The sequence below is a fragment of the Lactuca virosa genome, chromosome 8 (assembly GCF_052849685.1).
Source record: "Lactuca virosa cultivar CGN04683 chromosome 8, Lactuca_virosa_CGN04683_v6, whole genome shotgun sequence".
In the NCBI taxonomy this organism is placed as follows: Eukaryota; Viridiplantae; Streptophyta; class Magnoliopsida; order Asterales; family Asteraceae; genus Lactuca; species Lactuca virosa.
The window spans coordinates 305,482,134-305,503,295 of record NC_136433.1 but is presented as its reverse complement, the minus strand read 5'-3'; the positions used below and the strand labels follow the sequence as shown (position 1 = coordinate 305,503,295).

General features: G+C 35.5%; 1 pseudogene; it reads left to right on the top strand.

Annotated features, from left to right (window-relative positions):
* The first annotated feature begins 2,504 nt into the window (after nt 1-2,504).
* On the top strand, nt 2,505-5,158 carry LOC145131677 (uncharacterized; annotated as a pseudogene).
* Nucleotides 5,159-21,162: the final 16,004 nt, after the last annotated feature.

Here is a 21,162-nt window from a genome sequence, read left to right as displayed (position 1 = left end):
CCGCTAGATGACTGAATCACAAATCACATCGAGGCCTCTCATTACTTTTATTTTATCACACATCACTATCTACCCATGTTCTACCCAACATATTTGTAGATAAAAATACTTATACAGTTTAAAACTTGTATAAAACATCAACTCAACAGTCACTTCAAATAAAAAATTAATATATTTACACATAGCACGTATTATAAGGTAAATACTTCATATCTATGTGTAAAATGAAAGTGACTATACACTCACATGTTTTGATGAAAATCGGGCAGCAATTCGTTTCCTAAAACGTTCGTTTCTAATAAAACCGGGAGTTTTATTGAGAAACCGGGCTCTGCAAAGGTCGGGCTTCGAAACCGAAAAGATAAATTTTCCGGGCTTCACGGGCTCTTCGTGGCGTATTCCGGGGCTTATAATCGATACCGGGGCTTTGGGGAATGTTAAGATGAAGAAAGGGGTGAAAATGGTGAAATCCCAAAAGTACCCGAGAAGGCTCGCATGACCCTTCTATTTATAGGGGGTCCGAAGTCGGTTCCGGTGGTGGGGTCCGCAGGCGAAGATGCGCAGGTGGCTGCACGTACGAAGGCCTCGGTGGCAGCTGTTGATTGGACGGAGGTCTAGTGGTCCATCTGCGAGGCTCGGAGGCTAAGGGGTGCGAGGCTCGGTCCAACTGCGAGCTTCGGATTGGGCCTCCCTTCGGTCGAATCAGAATCCGACACGCAGCTACTGTTCATGCGAGGGAAGGAGACACGTGGCTTCGCATGACTCACCAATTTCGGACACGTGGCACTCTTTCAGCGAAGGTGACGTGGCAAAACGTGACTATGCGAATTTTCTCGATTTTCGCGTCAAAACTTTTAAAATCCATAACTTTCGCATACGAGCTCCGGTTTTGACGTTCTTTATATGCACGCGTAGGTAAAATTACGCTCTACAACTTTCGTTTAGACTTCATCGGCTAATTTTGACTTTAATTTTTATATTATTATTTTTAACAGACCGGGACAGGAATTCCGTTAAAAATTCATAACTTCTTCATCCGACGTCCGTTTTTGTCAGACTTTTTACCGTTGTGCTACTATTTACGAGACCTTCGATTCTCGTTTAGGTCGTGTCGGCTAAAAATCACTCGATCTAAAATTCGAGTTTTTAGCTGTCTACTGCTAAGCTGAAACTTCGAAAAATCATAACTTCCTCATACGAAGTCAGATTTGGGCGTTCTTTTTATACTTACTCTCGGTTTAACGAACACTACAAGTTTCGTTTAGATCACTAAGGCCAAAAAGTAGTTTATCGAAAACTCACTTTTTACGACATTCGGCCCCGTGCCGGTTTGTCGCGAAACTTCGACAGGTCATAACTTCTTCGTTATAACTCGGATTTCGGCATTCTTTATATATCCGTAATCCTTGTCACGCCCACTACAAGTTTCTTAATATATATCGGCTTTATCTAAAATTTAATTTTTGACGCTCATTTTTATTCTTAATTAATTAAGCCCTAATAATTAAGCATAAAACACATAATTCACATAATATTCACATAATTCCTTTTCATTTCTTCAAAATGAGTTACAAAGGTTAACCTAGACTATAATGTCAATATAAATGCCTAGCCTAGAAACACGGGCATTACATTAATTGTCGTTGATCATCAACAATTCATGCTTAATTGTTGTATGAATCGTTACTTTCTTCCAAGTTCAAACCTTGCACTTCTGTCGTCGACCATCCATAAAATCGACCCTGTGAGGATTTCGAATCAGGTGATTATCTTTCAAACTGGTGCTTAGTTCTTACATTTTTATTGTTATTTGAAGGTCCGATACAATTTTGAATAAGGTCTGATGCAATTCTGATTTATAAAACTGAACCTGTAATTTCTTTTAGGCAACCACTTATGAAACCAAAACCTATCAAATGTTCTTTGTCAGGAAGAAAAAGATTACCCTTTTTTGCAGAAATATCTACAATTGCTTACCAATTTCGCCATAACTTGAAATTCAAATTATTTTTACTTTCTATTTTCAGGTTATGTGAGGAGGATGACTAATCGTATCCCAGGAATACAATTCGGTTATACGCGCCCAGTTGGTTTTGAGATTTCAAAGTAAGTTTAATGTTGCACACCAACTGTTTGATAAAATGCTTAAATCAGATTTTTGAATTACTCACACAATACCCATCATGTTGCATCTCGATTAACACCATGTACTCATGTAGTACCATTTAAGGTATCTGATATGACCAGTACCAATTAACTTTAAGCATAATTGATCTGTAGGATCTAATTCCAACATGATTCATAGCAACCATCAACCCTCAGACAATGAAAGGTTTGTATAATATTTTTTTTAATTATTTACAAAAAAAAATTATTTCGTCATGCAAACATTTGACAAGTATATTTTGTTATTCTATATTATTTTTTTATAAAAAAATGTAACATCTTTTTTAACAAAGTAACCGCATAGCTAGAATCTCATATGCAGACGGAACAGTGATAGGATGGATTCTCCTTCCGGAATTGAGGTACATACTATTACTCTAATACTCTTTACTTCTTGCCAATTACCTTAAGAATCAGTGATTCCAATGTTCTCTTTTTCTAGAGACAGATTACTAACATTCGACGGAGTTGATGTATTGAATGGCTATCATGAGATGTGGATAAAAGCACATTTTTGGTAAAAGTCTTCTCATTTCACATTTTTATTTACTTTTTTTTATAAGAAATAGCTAAGAAAGCTTCCAAAAGTATGTCACTTGCATAAAAAAAAACTAACTATCTTCAAATCCTTCTCCTTGCAACCCACCCCACAGGGAACAAAAACAAAAATGCGCCAAGTTGACACTCTCTTCTCTGTTTGATAGTAATCATATGATTAAGTGCTTGATGGGAATATGGACCAATAATAATCATATGATTAAGGAAACTCTAAGGTCTGTTTCTCTTTTTTCTTTATTGAGTGTTATCTGTAAATGGTGTTTCTTATTTGAGCTGAATGAACCGTCACTGACTATTTTACCCTTTTGTTTGGAACTAATGCGAATGAAAAATGGGTTATTTGTTTGATAATCGGTCTGAATGTAAATTCTAGCTGACAAAAAGATTACAAATTAACGAAATATCCAAACAAAAGTTATCTGATATAATAATGATATAGATTTTTAAATATTTGATATGAATAATTATATATTTATGAAGTATGTAAATAAAAAAGTATTAAATATAACAAGTAATTACAACTTAGCAAAATTCTAAGGTTCTGAAACAGCCACATTAAGTCAAGTTATTTAATAGGAATCATTAACTGTCTGATTTACATTATTTGTTGTGTTTGTTATTTTTGACATAGATTTTATGAGTGATTAAGTGATGTGGTTTTGTATTGTAGATTGCACCAGATTGGAGGGAAGCTTTATCACTGAAGAACGTCATTGAAGATCGTATCACAAAAGGTGTTGTTTTTGTATTGATATGGATTTGGTCATAAATATTTAACGTTTCCAATTCGTCTATTTTTTTATTAGTTATATTATTAGTAATCTTTTAGTTTTACACAAAAATGTAAATGTTTTTAGTAGATAAAAAAGTAAGGTTAATCTAAAAAATACATTGCCATATATTTTTACAAAGCAGTTTTAATGTGGTTTGTTGGTTTGTCAGCCACACAAAGGGACACATAAGTTACTATGTAACTTGGAAAAAAGAAGATGACCCTGCTGTGTTTACAGGCGACACACTGCTGGGTGGTGTCATTTCCTGATATACATTTTCTGCTAAATGCTAGAAATAGCATTCTACTTTCATTTTTTATTTCTCATGTTGTATTTTTTTTTAGTTTGTTGCTGGTTGTGCCAAGTTTTTGAGGGAACAGCAGAACAGATGCATGAGTCACTATGTGTGACTTTGGCTTCTTTGCCAAAACCAACTAAAGTTTACTGTGGGCATGAGGTAAATTAATACTTATATTGTTTTTGTATTTGTTAGTTTGTACTAAAATTAATTAATACTAGATGTCATATTTTATACATGTCAGACACAATCTGGCCTTGCAACTATTCCATCAACCATTAAACAAGAATTAGAAACTAATCCATTCATGCGATCTAATCTACCTCAACTTCAGGTACTCTTGCTGTTTTTTGACTTTTTTAGGGAAATATGGAGGCAAACCTCGTCCTGGTGGTCCAAGATCTACCTTATGCATATCCTCACAGGTAAACCATTACCCTATCCATTCCTTCCAAACCGAAATTCTTTCCTGATTTGAGTTCTTCAATTGATAGATTCAATCGACATTTTGCTCTATATCACAACACATGTATGTGAATCATTCTCTTCAACAAGTTGGATGCAAAATGGGCTGCACATTCTGTGTAACTGGAAGTATGGGATTCAAGAGCAACCTCTCAACAGGAGAGATTGTAGAACAATTAGTACATGCTTCTCGATTATCACCCATTCGCAATGTTGTTTTCATGGTAAATACCTTAAAAAAAACTTGTTTTCCTTGAAATTTATGTCACTACAACTGATACCATCATCTTGTATTCAGGGAATGGGAGAGCCATTAAACAACTACAATGCTTTAGTTGAAGCTATTCGAGTAATGACAACATTCCCTTTTCAGCTTTCACCCAATAAAATTACTGTCTCAACGGTTTGTTTTGTTTGCTCCATTTTACATCCTCAATATTAGTCTTTTTAAGAACATTTCTGGATTCATATCTATCATTCTCATAATTTCTTGTAGGTTGGAATAATTCATGCAATAAACAAGCTTCATGGTGACTTACAAAAATAAACCTAGCAGTGTCTCTTCATGCACCAGTTCAAGATATTAGGTGTCAAAAAATGCCTGCAGCTCGCGCTTTTCCTTTAGAAAAATTTATGAATGCTTTAGCAGAATATCAAAAGAAAAGGTAGCTCTTTTTTGCTACTTTTTTTAATTTCCTCAAAGTGTAAAATTACTAAAATACCCTTCTGGTATTGACTTTACAGTCAGCAAAAGATTTTCATTGAGTACATAATGTTGGATGGTGTGAATGATGAGGAGCAGCATGCCCACCAGCTTGGTAGATTGCTTGACACATTTGAAGTGGTGAGAATGAGATTCAAATTTGTTTTTAGAGTAAATTACAATTTTGGTCCCTGAGTGTTGCTGTTCTTTTCAATTTTGTTCCCAAAAACTTTTCTCTTGCAATTTTTGTTCTTATTTACATGTGATTCATATATGAATCACATGTTATTCACATGTAAATCACATGTTATTCACATATGAATCATATATAAATCATATATGAATTAGATGTGATTCACATGTAAATCATATATGAATTACATGTGATTCATATGTAAATCACATATGAATTACATGTGATTCACATGTAAATCATCTATGAATTAGATGTGATTCATATATGAATTACATGTGAATCACATCTAATTCATATATGATTTATATGTGAATCACATGTAATTCATACGTGATTCACATGTAAATCACATATAATTCATATATGATTCACATATAAATTACATGTAATTCACATATTAATCACATGTAATTCACATGTAAATCACAAGTGAATCACATATCAATTACATGTGATTCACATGTAAATCACAAGTGAATAACATATGAATTACCTGTGATTCACATGTAAATCACTAGTGATTTGTGTGAGTGGTCTTTGTTAATTTTTTTTTATTTTCTTATGAAAATCACATTTGAATCTTAAAAGATACAATCACATGTGAATATCACATTATATAATCACATTTGAATCTTACATGATATAATCACATGTGAATCTTACATGATATATACTTGTGCATTTTTCTGAGTGTTCTTGCATTAATCAATTTTTTTTTTAAATTTTATTGTAGGTTTTGAAGAATTTGTTGAAAATATTGAAGATGTGAAAAGTGATAAATTGAAGAAAATATAGAAATGCTGATATGAAGAAATGATAACATTGTGAATCTTTGTAGTTTTTTTATATTTTAATTTGTATCGAATAAAATACTTGTATTATGTTCATAGATTGATTAATAAAAATGAGATTTTTATAATTTACTTACGAATATTATAGTATAAGAAATATGCATATATGCACCTAAAACTTTGATTTTTTTGTTAAAAAATGCAGTTTTGAAAAAAATTGAACTTTTTTTTTATAAAAACTGCAGTTTTTTTTTTGAAAAAAAATGCAGTTTTTTGAAAAAAAATACAGTTTTTTTGAAAAAAAAAATACAGTTTTTTTCTAGAAAAAATGCAGTTTTTTTTTAAAAAATGCAGTTTTTTTTTGAAAAAAAGATGCAGTTTTTTAAAAAATATATTTTTTCATTTTTTTAAAAAAAATCATGTTTTTTGAAAAAAATTAAAAAATCTCCATTTTTTAAAAAAATCGAAAATTATTTTTAAAAAAAAATCCGAAATTTTGAGTTATTTTGTTAATTTTTAGACATTTATATTAATATTTTAAATAACACAAAAAGTTAAACATTAAATGAGATTGGTAAGATGATGATGATGTCCTTAACGAATTACTTTTGATCCAACGCTCCACTTTTAGTTCTCGGGTTCTCGGAAAACTTTGAGTTCTCAACCGATATATATATATATATATATATATATATATATATATATATATATATATATATATATATATATATATATATATATATATATATATATATATATATATACTAGCCGTTTACCGGCGCTAAGCGACGGGTGTGATTAATTTATTTAAGAAATTAATATAGACGATTAGTTTTTTTTGCGCAAATAGTTACCACATCTAAACAATTATAAATAAAAGTCATGGTAGCATAATCGAAATCAATAAAAGTTAAAAATGAAAAGTTGTGATTCTTTTACAAATGTACATATCAAGACGTTTGAAAATATGTATCATGTCCGGTCGTTGACAAAAATAGTAATTTAGGAGTAAGAAGCATATGTATTAGCCGTTAAAAAGATGATAAATTCACTAAAATCTCAAACATATTACAAATAAATAGGGAATATGACTTATTAAGGTAATTAACTTTTCGGTATGTTTACATCTGAGTAACTATCTTTTTTTTGTACACATCTAGGTAACAAACTTGTTGGAAGTGTTCACATATGACCATTATGACCTGCTATAGCAGGTAAAATCCTAGATGTGAACGCTTTCAACAAGTTCGTTACCTAGATGTGTACAAAAAAAATAGTTACCCAAATATGAAAAAAACGAAAAGTAAAAATTAAATTACACGAATGGTCCCTGTGGTTCGGGGGAATTTGTGTTTTTGTCACTAACTTATTTTTTTAACTTGGATGGTCCCTACTGTTTATTTTTGTTGCGCGTTTGGTCCCTGTCTTACCTAAAAAGACTATTTTGCCCTTATTAATTTATTTTTTAATTAATTTTCTTATTTATGTATTTATTTTTTATATATTTAAAAAATTAATATACCCTACATATCATTCGTGTAATTTAATTTTTACTTTTAGGTAATCTTAGGGGTTGTTTGATAGTCTTTTTAGGTAAGACAGGGACCAAACGCGTAACAAAAAAAACAGCAGGGACCATCCGAATTAAAAAAATAAATTATTTAACAAATAAACAGTAGGGATTATCCGAAGAGATACAAATATGTGAGGTCTATTAATTTTTTTAAATATGTAAAAAATAAATGCATAAATAAGAAAATTAATTAAAAAATAAATTAATAAGGGCACAATAGTATTTTTAGGTAAGACAGTGACCAAACGCGCAACAAAAATAAACAATAGGGACCATCCAAGTTAAAAAATTAAGTTAGGGACCCAAAACACAAATTCCCCCAACCACAGGGACCATTCGTGTAATTTATTTTTTACTTTTCGTTTTGTTCATATTTGGGTAACTATTTTTTTTGTACATATCTAGGTAACGAACTTTTTGAAAGCGTTCACATCTATGATTTAACCTGCTATAGCAGGTCATAATGGTCATATGTGAACACTTCCAACAAGTTTGTTACCTAGATGTGTACAAAAAAAAGATAGTTACCCAGATATAAACTTACCGAAAAGTTAATTACCTTAATAAGTCATATTCCCCAAATAAATATAACAAACTTACCGTGACGTTTGAAAATAAGGCTCAATCAAGACGTTTGAAAATAGGGCTTAAGTTCCGTTATGGACAAAATGAGTAGTTAAGGAGTAAGATGTAAAGGATATGTGTTACTTGTTGAAAAAAATGATAAATTCACAAAAATATCAAATTTATTACAAATAATTATAATAAACTAATCGAGCTTTAAAATGTAATAAAAAAATTAGTGTACAATTCGAAAGTTATATATGAATAAGGGAATATTCAATAATGTTAATTTTGGAATCAAAGTAGTTAAATCAGGTTTGTCTAAGCTATTATAACCATAAAAAAATATGTATTATCAATTTATCACTAATATTTGAATAGTATACCTTAAACATATTTACAAAAAAAATTATAATATGGTTAGTTTAAAAAAGAAAAGATATGTTAAGTCACACTACTGCAAATGAGTTTTGATAAGATTTAATATTCATGTGGTCCCATAAATAAAAAATATACTTAGATTTTTTAATAGTAGACGACATGGGAACTTGATTTTCACAAGGGTCTTCAATGGTTCAAGTAGGACATAAAATGCTAAAAAGCTATTTGCAAGGTTCTATATTGATGTCAAAGAGGATGGACAAACATAAAAATTAAAGAAAGAAGAAGCATGTTGCTTTGAAAGAAAATTATAAATCAAATGAAAAGTTGTATGTGATCGCATGGATTTTCTTGAATAAATATTAATATATGGGAGGGGGTCATTATCTATATGCACGAAATATTTAGTAGATAGCAACATGGTGGGTTATCAAGTTTCCTATTAAATATGCAGTTTTAATGGATCTTAAACATAATAGAAATGTAGGAGGAAGTTTACAACAATACAAATAAAAAACTATCAACATGCCACAATATGTTCCATGTCAATAAGCACATCAACCACATCAGTTTAAGCCTTCAAACGTAAGTCGTGGAAATGCATAAGAGTTTATAAATAAACAACACATAACAGTTCAGTCCTCAATCAAATGGTCCAACTCAGCAATTATCTCGTCAAAAGATTAGTTAGCCAAATATATACCATATTTGTTTGAAAAAGGAGATAAGATCAATCTTTTTTATATCAAGCCCATTCAATTCCAAAAGAGTATTTTCAAAATTATTATGCAACTACTTCATCACCTCAACTTTTCACTTCATTTAAAATATAATCCAGCTTAATGTTGATAAAAATGAATACTTGACAGCATCATAATTCCCCTGCCACCTACCATATTGTACAAAACATTGTTTCCATACAAAGCCAAGCCATAAAATTAAGCTTTCGGTTCCTTCTTTTTGAAATTTAGTTGTTAAACACAAACACACATAGTAAACAGATCATGTATACACACACCTGATTTTTATGTACAATGAAGAGTGGAAAAGAAAAAGGAAACATATACATGATTTATTTCTTTTCTAAACTGGGATTTACGACTTGTTTAGGAAGACTGGTAGTGCCTCACTACTGCCATCATACCTACCACCAAAACCACCTTATACCACCACCATTATAGCCCGTCTTAATCACCACCAACCACTATCCTTCAATACTGAAAACCACAACCCATTCTCTTTTTAATTACCAATTTCACAAATCATTTTTAGTTAAAATTTTCTTCTGATTAATAACTTCCAAATTACATGTATTCACTCATTCAAAAGCCAACTCTTTTCAATGAATTTGGCCCCATATTGGTAAACTGAACACTTGGCTAGAAGCTACAGTTGCATACCTGCAAAAACATTAATGAGATATTTGTTCTGAAAAGGTCATATGTTCAAGGAAATTAATAAATACTTAGAGGGGTTAAAACTCCATAAGCCATGAATATCCCTAGTAATTTCTATAAAATATGCCATTTTCATGTAGCAGCTAGTCTGAACCAGAAGTTCTTCAGTTTTGAGTAAAAAATCTGTATCCACATTATGAATCATCTATCAACCTGAAAAAAAAACTCGAGACACTGTAATTTCAATTACCTTCAAATATGAGTCAAATAAATATGCATTTACATTGTTAAATCATCCATCAACGTTAACAAAAAATACATTGATCGCCACTAGACTGAAGTCACATCGATAGAAGCTACAAAAACATGTAGTTTTAAACACCATTTCAATTCTCAAATTTAAAAATATAGCATTTCAAAATTCATGATATTCGATTTGGGTCAAATTGAATCTCAAAAAGGGATGCCATAAATCATGATAAAGGGGAGGGGGATTTGAGGAATTTGAAACTACCTCAAACTAAAACAGACCTTCATTGAGGACTTTTTACAAAGAGTTAATATGCAAAATTAAAAATCATGATGCACAATATGAAAAATGAACAACTTCCAAATAATAAGTTGTCGAATCAAAGAACTTACCTTACATCTTGGCACACCTATGCACACCTGTACATTTTTTGAAAATGAACAGAACAACAGATACTTCAATAACTGTAAGTAATTTTGAAAAACCTACATCACAAAGAGAGAATTAAGAAATCAAGATTTGTATAAGTCAAGAACATCAAATGGGTTTGCGTTACTTTCCGAGTTTCAACCAACAAAAAGATAAATTAAATAAAAAATTGGAATAGATGAAGCCAACAAAAAGATGAAATCAAACATATAAGCCAAAAATAATCCATTAGGGAAATATCTGATGGTCTGACCCATCATCGAAGTTGGAGAATAACGATGACGAAAAGTCACCATAACATCCTGAAAGCCAGAAACACACACTATGAAGGTGAACAGATGGTGTTAAAGCATATGTTATTGGCATAAAATGAGAAAAATAGGAAAAATCAAAACTTGGTTCGTTTTCAGTAAGATAGAAAGGGTAATCAGGTTGCTTTACCTCTTATGAGTCGAGAGAGAGCTGTAGGGATATTCGTCGATGATTGGTAAGTGGATGGTCAAGAAGAACGCAGGAACAACTGATGAAAAACAAAGGGGATGAATGGTTTGTGGTATTGATTGCCATATATAAGGGAAGGTAGTCGAGAATCAACAGATATTAGCGACGATATCAGGGTAAATTGTGTTGACCGATTCAATCTTCAATATTAGTTCAACTTTGACATATTCAATTTGGTTAGATTGAAATATAAGGATAAACAGGAGATTTGTTAAGCAGTTGATTTTTTACAGGATAAGATTTATTTGTTTTGCAATGCATTAAAAGTTTGTACGTATTGCAGCATGAATTTGTACCTCTTAAAATTCAGCATTTTGGGCTAAATGCTTATTAAGGTATAAATAAATAAATATATATATATATATATATATATATATATATATATATATATATATATATTAATGTTCCAAATAACAACGATCTAAATATTTAAATGTTTAAATAACAAAAGGTATAGTTTTGGTCATATTTATAAACTATAATAGTTCTTTTTACTGTTTGTGGACGTAACTATCAAAATAGTTGTTATACGTCATTTTTTCCTTTATAAATGTTAGATCTACTGTTATTTGAACTTGTACATGTAACATCCCGTATATTAAATAAATAAAGGGATAAGAGTTGATATGAATAAAAACCCTAAAAATCATTAATAATTTATCAAGGTGTTGGTTTCGAGGAGTTAACCGTAATAATTTTAAAAGTTGGGGGTTAAAAGTATAAGTTCCGGAGTAGGTTGTAAATAATTGTGAAGGCGGGGGCTGTTTGGTAAATTATTGGGACTAAATTGAAATGAATTTATGGAATCAAGGGCTAAAGGGTAAATATTGAATTAAAGTTGTAGAAGATTTGGTGGGGAGGGGTTGATCTTGTAAAAATGCTCAAAAGTTGAAGGATGCACGGGTTATACCCGGTGTTCCTTCCCCAGCGTCAAAACCTAACCCTAAGTTGCAATACTCCAGACGCCACCACCATGGGTAACAACTTCAGCCGTCGCCGTCCTTGGAAGCCTTCTCGGAGCCGCCAACAACTACTTCGCCACCGGAGACGCAGCCATAATGTCGGAGACATCGTGGCAGCCAGCTGTGACATCCCCAAAATCACGGCCAGAAAAGACCGGTTTCATTTATGCTTTTAAATAAAATCAGAGTAATCCTTTGATTAAAAGAGTTGCAGAATTTGTTCCCAAAACAAAATATGATAAGAATTTATCAAAACATTTTATAAAGAAATGTATTTTTCATTATATAACAAAACCTCGGGATGTCATGTTCCGATACAGACCAAAAGCATATACAATACGAAATAGACCTTACAACAGTTACATATAACTACAGGTATATAATCCAAAAATATATTGACAATGTCATCCAACTTATGCCCTCGCGCCACTACCTGTAATGCAAAGAAACTGAGTGGGTCAGGCTTGGGAGCCTGGTGAGCATATAGGGTTTTCAACCCACAATAAATAATTATATTTAATTTCACCAACCAACAATAACCCGATTACCCATTCCCGTTATCCTCACTTTACGTCCCTATGACAACAACTATTACAAGGGACCTAATCTAGGATTTTCATCGGGACGGACATTACTGCAAAGGGGTTTCCTTGACAATAGATGTCCTAAAGGCAACCATGAGGGGGATAGAGTACACCGGTTAACACATCGTTCACAACACCTACAGGTTATGAGTCTGCTAGCGTTCCACTGGACTATCTAGAAAGAGTCTGTGATCGTCATCCATACTCCGCTAGATGACTAGATCAACAACAACATCGAGGTCTCTCATCATTTTATTTCATCACCCACCAACTGTCTACCCACGTTCTACCCAACATATTAGTAGATAAAATATATACATTTATATACAGCTTAAAACCTGTACAAAACATCCATTCAACAACTAGTTCAAATAAACAAATAATATATAAACACATAGCACGTATTTTATAAAGAATACTTCATATCTATGTGTTAGAAGAAAACGAATATACACTCACTTCATCAGAAGATGATCGGACAGCACTACGGCTCTAAGAGTAGTATCCTGCGGTGAAACCGGGAGATCTTCACACAACGGGCTTCTCGCGGGCAGGGCTTCGGCTCGGAAACTTGTTTCTTTTCGGGATATTCGGTGCTTCGGGACTCACTTCGGGTCTCGGGATGATACCGGGGCTTCGGGGGTACTTCGGGATGGCTATAGAGGGTATCGGGAGTGAGAGAGAAGAGATAGAGCAACCAAAATCGGCTGACCCTCGATTTCTATTTATAGGGCCAACATTCGGGATTCACATCGTGAGTTTCCAATGCTCACGTCGTGAGCCTAGTAGGTCACTGCGTGTGGAAGACGTCCATCACTTGCTCACGCCGTGAACACTGTGCTCACGTCGTGAGCTCCGACACAGCCTCGAATTTTGTGTTCCGAACTTCAGAAATTCATATCTTTCGCATACGAGCTCCGTTTTCGACGTTCTTTATATCCACGCGTAGGTGAGATCATGCTCTACAACTCTCGTTTAGACTCCGTTGGCTAATTTTGACATTATTTTTATTATATTATTTTAGTAGGCCGGGATAGGAAAACTCCGTTAGAAAATCATATCTTCTTCATCTGACATCCATTTTCGTCTGTCTGTTCACCGTTGGACTGCTATCGACGAGATCTTCGATTCTTGTTTAGATTGTTTCGGCTAGAAATCACTCGATCTCATATTCGAACTTCGGGCTGCATACTGCTAAGCTGAAACTTAGAAAAATCATAACTTCCTCATACGAATTCAGATTTAGACGTTCTTTTTATGCACGCTCTCGGTTTAACGTAGTCTACAACTTTCGTTTAGATCACCAAGGCTAGATATCGCTCTATCTTAAATTCGTATTTTACGTCATACAGCGTCGTGCCGGTTCTGTCACGAAACTTCAACAGGTCATAACTTCTTCGTTATAACTCGGATTTCGGCATTCTTTATATATTAGGAAACCTTGTCACGACCACTTCGTCTTCATGTATCGATATCGGTTCTATCTAACATTTTATTTTTACGCTTATTTTTATTCTTAATTCAATTAAGTCACACAATTAAACACAAAACACATAATACTCAAATAATACATCTTTATTAATTTCAAGACGGGTTACAAAGGTTAACCTAGACTATTACATCATCATTAATGCCTAGCCTAGAAACACGGGCGTTACACCGGCTGAACTGCCGTGATCGACTGTTGGAGCGGGGATTGTCGTTGTATGATTCGTGAATGAAGGGAACCCTCGGTAAGGAACTGCACCACCCATTTTACCCCTTTTCTCTCCTTTCTTCCGACAGTTTGGCGTCGGGTGTGTCGGCTGTGACTGCCGCCGCCCGTTGGCCGCCCTATTCGTATATTCCGACGACGTTAGCTATTGAGTTGATGGTTGGACATTATGTGTTGAGTATTTTTCGGGCTGTTATGGTGTTTATTGGGGATGGTTGCGTATTATCTAGCAGGAAAACGAAGGAAAAGCCCACTACCACCACCGTGGGGTGGTGGCTGCCACCCATTGTTGTTTTCTGCCACCCTCCGTCGCCACCAGCCGCTGTGGGTGGTGGTTGTGGGTGTGTATAAGGGTGTGGGCTCGAGTGTTTGCACTATTTTCGGTATTGTGGATGTTGTATGCATGTTTATGTGGCCGAAAAACCCACCACCACCATCGTGAGGTGGTGGCCGCCGCTGTGTGCCGCCACTGACCACCACTACCTGAGGTGGTAGTGGGTGGTGCTTGGCATAGTGAACCCTAATCGGCCCAAATGCTTGATCTGGACTAGTTGGATGGTTATTGGGCTAGAAACCCTAATTAGGGTTTAGAAAACCCTAATTTTGGGTTTGTTAGTTTGGATTTTGTCGGGACCCACAGTTGGACTGTTAGATTAATACTGAGAATTATGTCTGAATTCATTGTGTGAATGGCCTAGCGGAGTGATGGACTTAATGGGTTAAGTCCTTAAAGGGTTAAGTGAGAAACACTTAACCCTAATCATCATTTTATGTGAAAACCCTAATTTTCCTTGGGCCTTGGGTTGGACCTTTTGTTGGGTTTTGAGCATTCTAACACTCCTATGGTGTACATGCAACCCTATAAACCTTGGATCTGTGTTTTCTCTATTATACATGCAAATATTAAATATTCCAAGGTTTCATCCTAACTAGCATATTATGAAGCACCTATACTACAAAGTTCTAGTTAGATGACATACCTTTTGATGTAGCTTGATGTCTTCAAGCTTTAAGAACTTAGCCCCAATAGTGTGGAAGCCTCAAGTGGAATCACAAATCACCAAAACACCTTGGAAAACCTTTAGAGAATATAGATACTTGGCTCACACTATGAAATCGGTTATTGCCCTCTTTAGAGAATATGGATACTTGGCTCACACTATGAATCAAGCTCTAAACCTTTGTAGGTTAGTCAAATTCATAAATTGATAAAAATAGCAAATTTATTAACACACAGCTTCCAATCATTAAAGACTTATGTTCTTCATTCTATTTCTCTAGCAGAATGATGCCGCCCCGTAGATCTGCACGCCGTGTCAACAACGCAACACCTCTACCACCACCACCTCCATCAACGGATAACGCCGCCTTGATAGCTGTTGTAAGCCTGTAACAGCTGCAGTAACAGCAGCAATGGCACAGATGAGTAATAATAGCTCTACGAATGGCCAACGTCAGGGTCGTTCAGGGGATTGCACCTTCAAGGACTTCACCAATAGCAAGCCCATATCTTTTAATGGATCCGAAGGGATAATGGCTCTATCACAATGGATAGAGAAAACAGAAGCGGTTTTTGAGATCTGTGCATGTCTGGAAGTGAGCAACATAAAATTTGCTGCTTGTACATTCTCCGAGAGAGCTCTGACGTGGTGGAATGGCCATGTCAAGTCACTAACTCTGGTGGTGGCTAATTCTATGGGCTGGGAGAATCTAAAGCAAATGTTAATGCAAGAGTACTGTCCAAGGGGCGAAGTACAAAAGCTAGAGCAGGAACTTTGGGGCCTTACTATGGTAGGCTCGGACATCACAACCTATACCAATAGGTTTAGTGATTTGGCAATCCTTTGCCCAGGGATGGTTGCTCTAGAGAGCAAGAAGATCGAAAGATACATCTGGGGTCTGTCACCCCAGATTCAAGGAAGTGTACTAGCTTCCAAACCAGTCACTTTCGATAGCGTCAAACAGTTGGCACAAGCTCTCGTTGACCATGGAATATGTCAAGGCTTCGCAACTGCTGTCCCGAAGCAAACCATAGGAAACAACAACAACAACATCAGTACCAACAACAACAACAACAAGAAGTTTTGGATCAAGAGGAAGAGTCAGTTTTCATAGGAACCTTCCAAGAAGCAACAAATAGTGGCAGTCCATGCCGCTACTACCCCCACTGCTGCTCCTGTTACCTCTGCACCAGCGAAGCAATATGCTGGGAACCACGGAGTTTTCGTGTCCCGGCCTTTTAAAAATAATTAATTAAAAATAAATTCAAAGTTAGCCAACAAAATCTAAACGAGCGTTGTAGAGCGTATTCTCACCTACACGTGTATATATAGAACATCGAAAACGGAGCTCGTACGCGGAAGTTACGAATTTTACAAGTTCGAGACACAAAATCCGAGGCTGTCAGGCTGGCCACGACGTGGCACAGATGGCCACGACGTGGGGCCCTGATTGATGGGTTTTCAGGTTTGGCAGCAGACGTCTCGTCCATGGAAGAGGATATGATCGACTCCACGACGTGGGCAACCCTTTTGCCACGACGTGGGACCCAAAAATTGGGCTATAAATAGAGCTCAAGGGGTTCCGGGTTTCATTGCTCAATTCTCTTCTTTCTCGTGCCGCAGCTTTGCGTTTTAACCCCCGAAGCCATCCCGAAGCCCCGATCTTTGCATCCAAGTTTCGAAGGAAGGTCTTACGCTCTCGAGAATTCCCAAGAATCCCGAGAAAACCCGCTTTCTCCTGTCGAGTTCTGCTCGGTTTTCATCTCACCATCTTCACTCTATCAAGTGAGTTCATACCCCTATAACTACGTTTTCAAATGCTTTGTAAATGCTTTTATACACTTTAAAGGGGGGGGGGGACTACAAGTAAACACACGATTATCCTCGTGTGAATAACATAAATCTTTTGCTATACTATTTGTTATAATCAATCATATGTGATTTATAACTATCATACGAAAACGTTCTCATACAACATATCATGATAACACTTGTCTTTTTGGAGTGAAACATGTTGTTATATAACTATCAAACACTTTATTTATATTTCGGGTATAAATGTTCAATAATGTTATTACAAATGTTATACCTTACATACAAAGTCTACACTACACTAGGGTTTATCATACAAACGAATCACACTTTTGGAAAAACTATAATAGGTATAGTTTACTAGATATTCATGAGATTTTACATACTATAAATACTATATCAAGGAAATACTTTCATATACAAGAACAAATGGACTTTTCATACGTAAATCTATTTGATACTAAGTTTTGTGAAACGTTCAACTTCATGTACTTTCAAGTATGCAGTTAAAGTCCTGTATTATATACCATAATCTCTTGTGGGGAAAGCGTGATTCTTGTGTAAGATCTATATGGGATTGACAATCCCGCACTTAAACTGTTAGCTATAGTTAGGCTGGCAAGTCTGGGGTGACAATCGTCATAACATTCCAACGCCTGAAGAAAGTTGTTACGGGCAGTCTGGGTCAATAGCATGGTTATAAAACTCACATGGAGTATTAGAAACACGTTGATTTACGGGGTTATCAGATGCCTTAGTGATTTTTATACATACATAAATCTACTACTCTAGGCATGAAAAACACTTTTGCATTTCAGTTTTGGAACTTTGAAACTACCACACATTTATGGAAAAACATTAGATTTCTAAAAGCAAACATTCAAATCAGTCGGGTCTTGGTAGAAGACTACTTTTATACTAGTAGGAAATATGGGATTTTCTAGGAGTTTTCAAACATCTACAAACAATTTCATTTAGATTTATACAAACATTAACATTAAATACTTATGAACTCACCAGCTTAAATGCTGATCTACTCTTTCAAATCTACTTGTATTTCTCAGGGATTCAGTAATACAGGTAAACTTTTGCTTTTGGAAAAATGACGCTAAGGCGTCAGTTTAAAACTCATTTTGTCATCATATTGTAATTTGTTTTGAAACAAGTATCAGTCAACAATGTAACTTTTAAATTATATATATGATGGTTGTTTTACTTTCTTTACTATTTATTTAACTGTTACGATACTACATGAAGTCATCCACCCTTGAACGATTCCGCCGTTCTGGTTTGGGGGTGTGACATAAATGGTAATTTATGGGTCTTAATTAAGAATAATTGGTAGAGGAGGGTTTGTTTTGTAAATGTTGGACTAGTATTGAAAAGAATTATGGGAGCAAGGGTTTAAAGGGTAAATTAAGGATTTGTTTTGTAAGAAAAGGGAGGAGGAGGGACTATTTCCGTGAATATGGCTCCTTGTTTGTATGGAACGGATATAACTGTTCCATCGCTCATACCCTAACCCTAAATCATAAGCAGCCATCACCCCTTCCCCTTCTACATCCCGTTCCCTCTTCCAGCCGCCGCACCACCCGTTAACTTCGGTTCTCTACAGCCTCCGCCGAGCTTCTCCGATGTTCCAACCTCCGGCCGACTGTTGTCGCTGCTTCACCCTCCAAACGTCACAGCCGCTGCTGGTGACGTCGTGGGCAGCCGAGGGAGAGCCGTCGAAGACCACTGGTGCCACCTCCTTGCCGTGTTTTTCTTCTTCATCTTCATTTCTATTCCGGGTTGGTTGTGCCGCCGCTGTGCCCAATCGTGAGGAGCGAAGCCACCGCCGCCATTAGTTGAAGACCACCATTTCCGCTATTGTATTCGCTGCCACCAGTTATCACCGCTCCTGTGGTGGCTGAGGAAGAAGAAGACCGGCGTTGGGACGCCGGGAGTAAAGAGGGACAGCCCTTGCTGTCACTGTTGTCCGCCTCTTGGGTTTCCGCCGCCGCCTCACGCCACCAGGTGGATGGCCGGGGTCATTTTGGGAACAGATAGGGTATACGCATTCTTCTAGCCGGAACTCGCGAGAACTGCCACCTCCGACCACCGCCTGCCGCCATGGCGGTTGTGTGGGTGTGTTTGTATTAGTGTATGTAGTTATATCAATATGTGTGTGTGTTTTGGATGGTGTTGTAACTTGTAAATGGTGCCGGAATAATAATAGGAAATCCATAACCACCACCATGTGGTGGTGGCTGCCGCCACCGGCCGCCGTGCCGGGTGGCGGTGTGCTTGCTTCGTTAAGTTTGATACGTTTAGGGTGCTTGAAACCCTAATGGACTCTAATGGACCCCAATAAAACCCTAATAGGCTTAATGATATTTTAGTGGGCCTTATAGGCCTAATAAAGCTCTAATTGACCTAAAAGCTGTTGGGTTTTGAGCATTCTAACACTCCTATGGTGTACATGCAACCCTATAAACCTTGGATCTATGTTTTCTCTATTATACATGCAAATATTAACTATTCCAAGGTTTCATCCTAACTAGAATATTATGAAGCACCTATACTACAAAGTTCTAGTTAGATGACATACCTTTTGATGTAGCTTGATGTCTTCAAGCTTTAAGAGCTTAGCCCCAATAGTGTGGAAGCCTCAAATGGAATCATAAATCACCAAAACACCTTGGAAAACCTTTAGAGAATATGTATGCACACTAAAATCGGCCCACTCTTATTTTCACACACTTGTGCCAATTTTGTGAGCCAAGGACCCCTTTATATATTATGGAGGATTAGGGTTACATCCATGTAAACCCTAATACCCATGACCTTTCATTTACATAGGATCCATGGGTTAAAAGCTCCATGGACCATCCATGAAAGCTTAGCCCAACCTAAATGAACTTGGCCCATTCCATATATATAAGAGTCCATATTTAATTAGTTCTTTTTTATCACTTAATTAATTCTAAATTAATTCTTGATCAATACTAATTAAATAATATGATTCTATATTAATATATTAGAACTTATAATATATTAATATAAATCATAAATATACTATTCTCAAAAGACTATCCATATAAATTGTGCCGGTGAAGTGCAACCCAAATGGACCATGCCGGGTCGGGTCAAGTACATACCAAATATAGTTATGGACTTAGACATTAATCCAACAGTCTCCCACTTGGATAAGTCTAAAACTATTATTGAGTATGACTTCAAAACCTAACTGGCAATCGTAGCTCTTAAAGCCGCTGTCGAACTCTGACCTTGTCAATGACTTGTCCATTAGATAAGGGATCATATATTCCTCCATTCTAGATATCATATGGACTGAGACATGGATTATAATCATTCTCTCTGTCCATTTGTTGTTTCCCGATTTTCGATTTATGATGACTGACTGATTGAACAAATCAAATCAGTCCTGGCTTGGCCAAGCACTCACATGTGTCATCGCTAAATCATCGAGGGGCCCACAGATATCGCTTTTATCCCGAAGGTAAAAGGAATGGATAAACTTCGACTCATATGGCTTGTTCTACTACTTGTTGAATCATACACAAAGGCACGTTTTATAACATCGAGTTACCAATGTGTTTTCGTGCAATCAATGTATAACCAACTCATAGTAACAACTCATATCTCTAGGTTTTAAGAATATAAGATATTATCGTCTCATGATCACTCGTGATAAAATCCATGAAGTGATTCAAATGAGCGTGGGTTGAATCCAATACTCATAACTTAGGAGCACTCATGAGTGTTGTAGCACCACTTTGTCCACCAACTTGGACCTCTACAAACCAACCCATGACAGTCTTGATTCATATCTACTTCCAACATATGACCGACTGTGGATGGTTTGAATAACTTAATCATTCAGGAAGAGCGACTTAGTTATTCTGGAAGTCAAAACATGCAAAGTGAAACACAAGAATAAATGAATCAAATATGGTATCAAACCCTATGAATATAAATAAACACTTTTATTTATCACCATACTGATTACTCATTATTCATTGTTTCGGTTTTATCAACTTT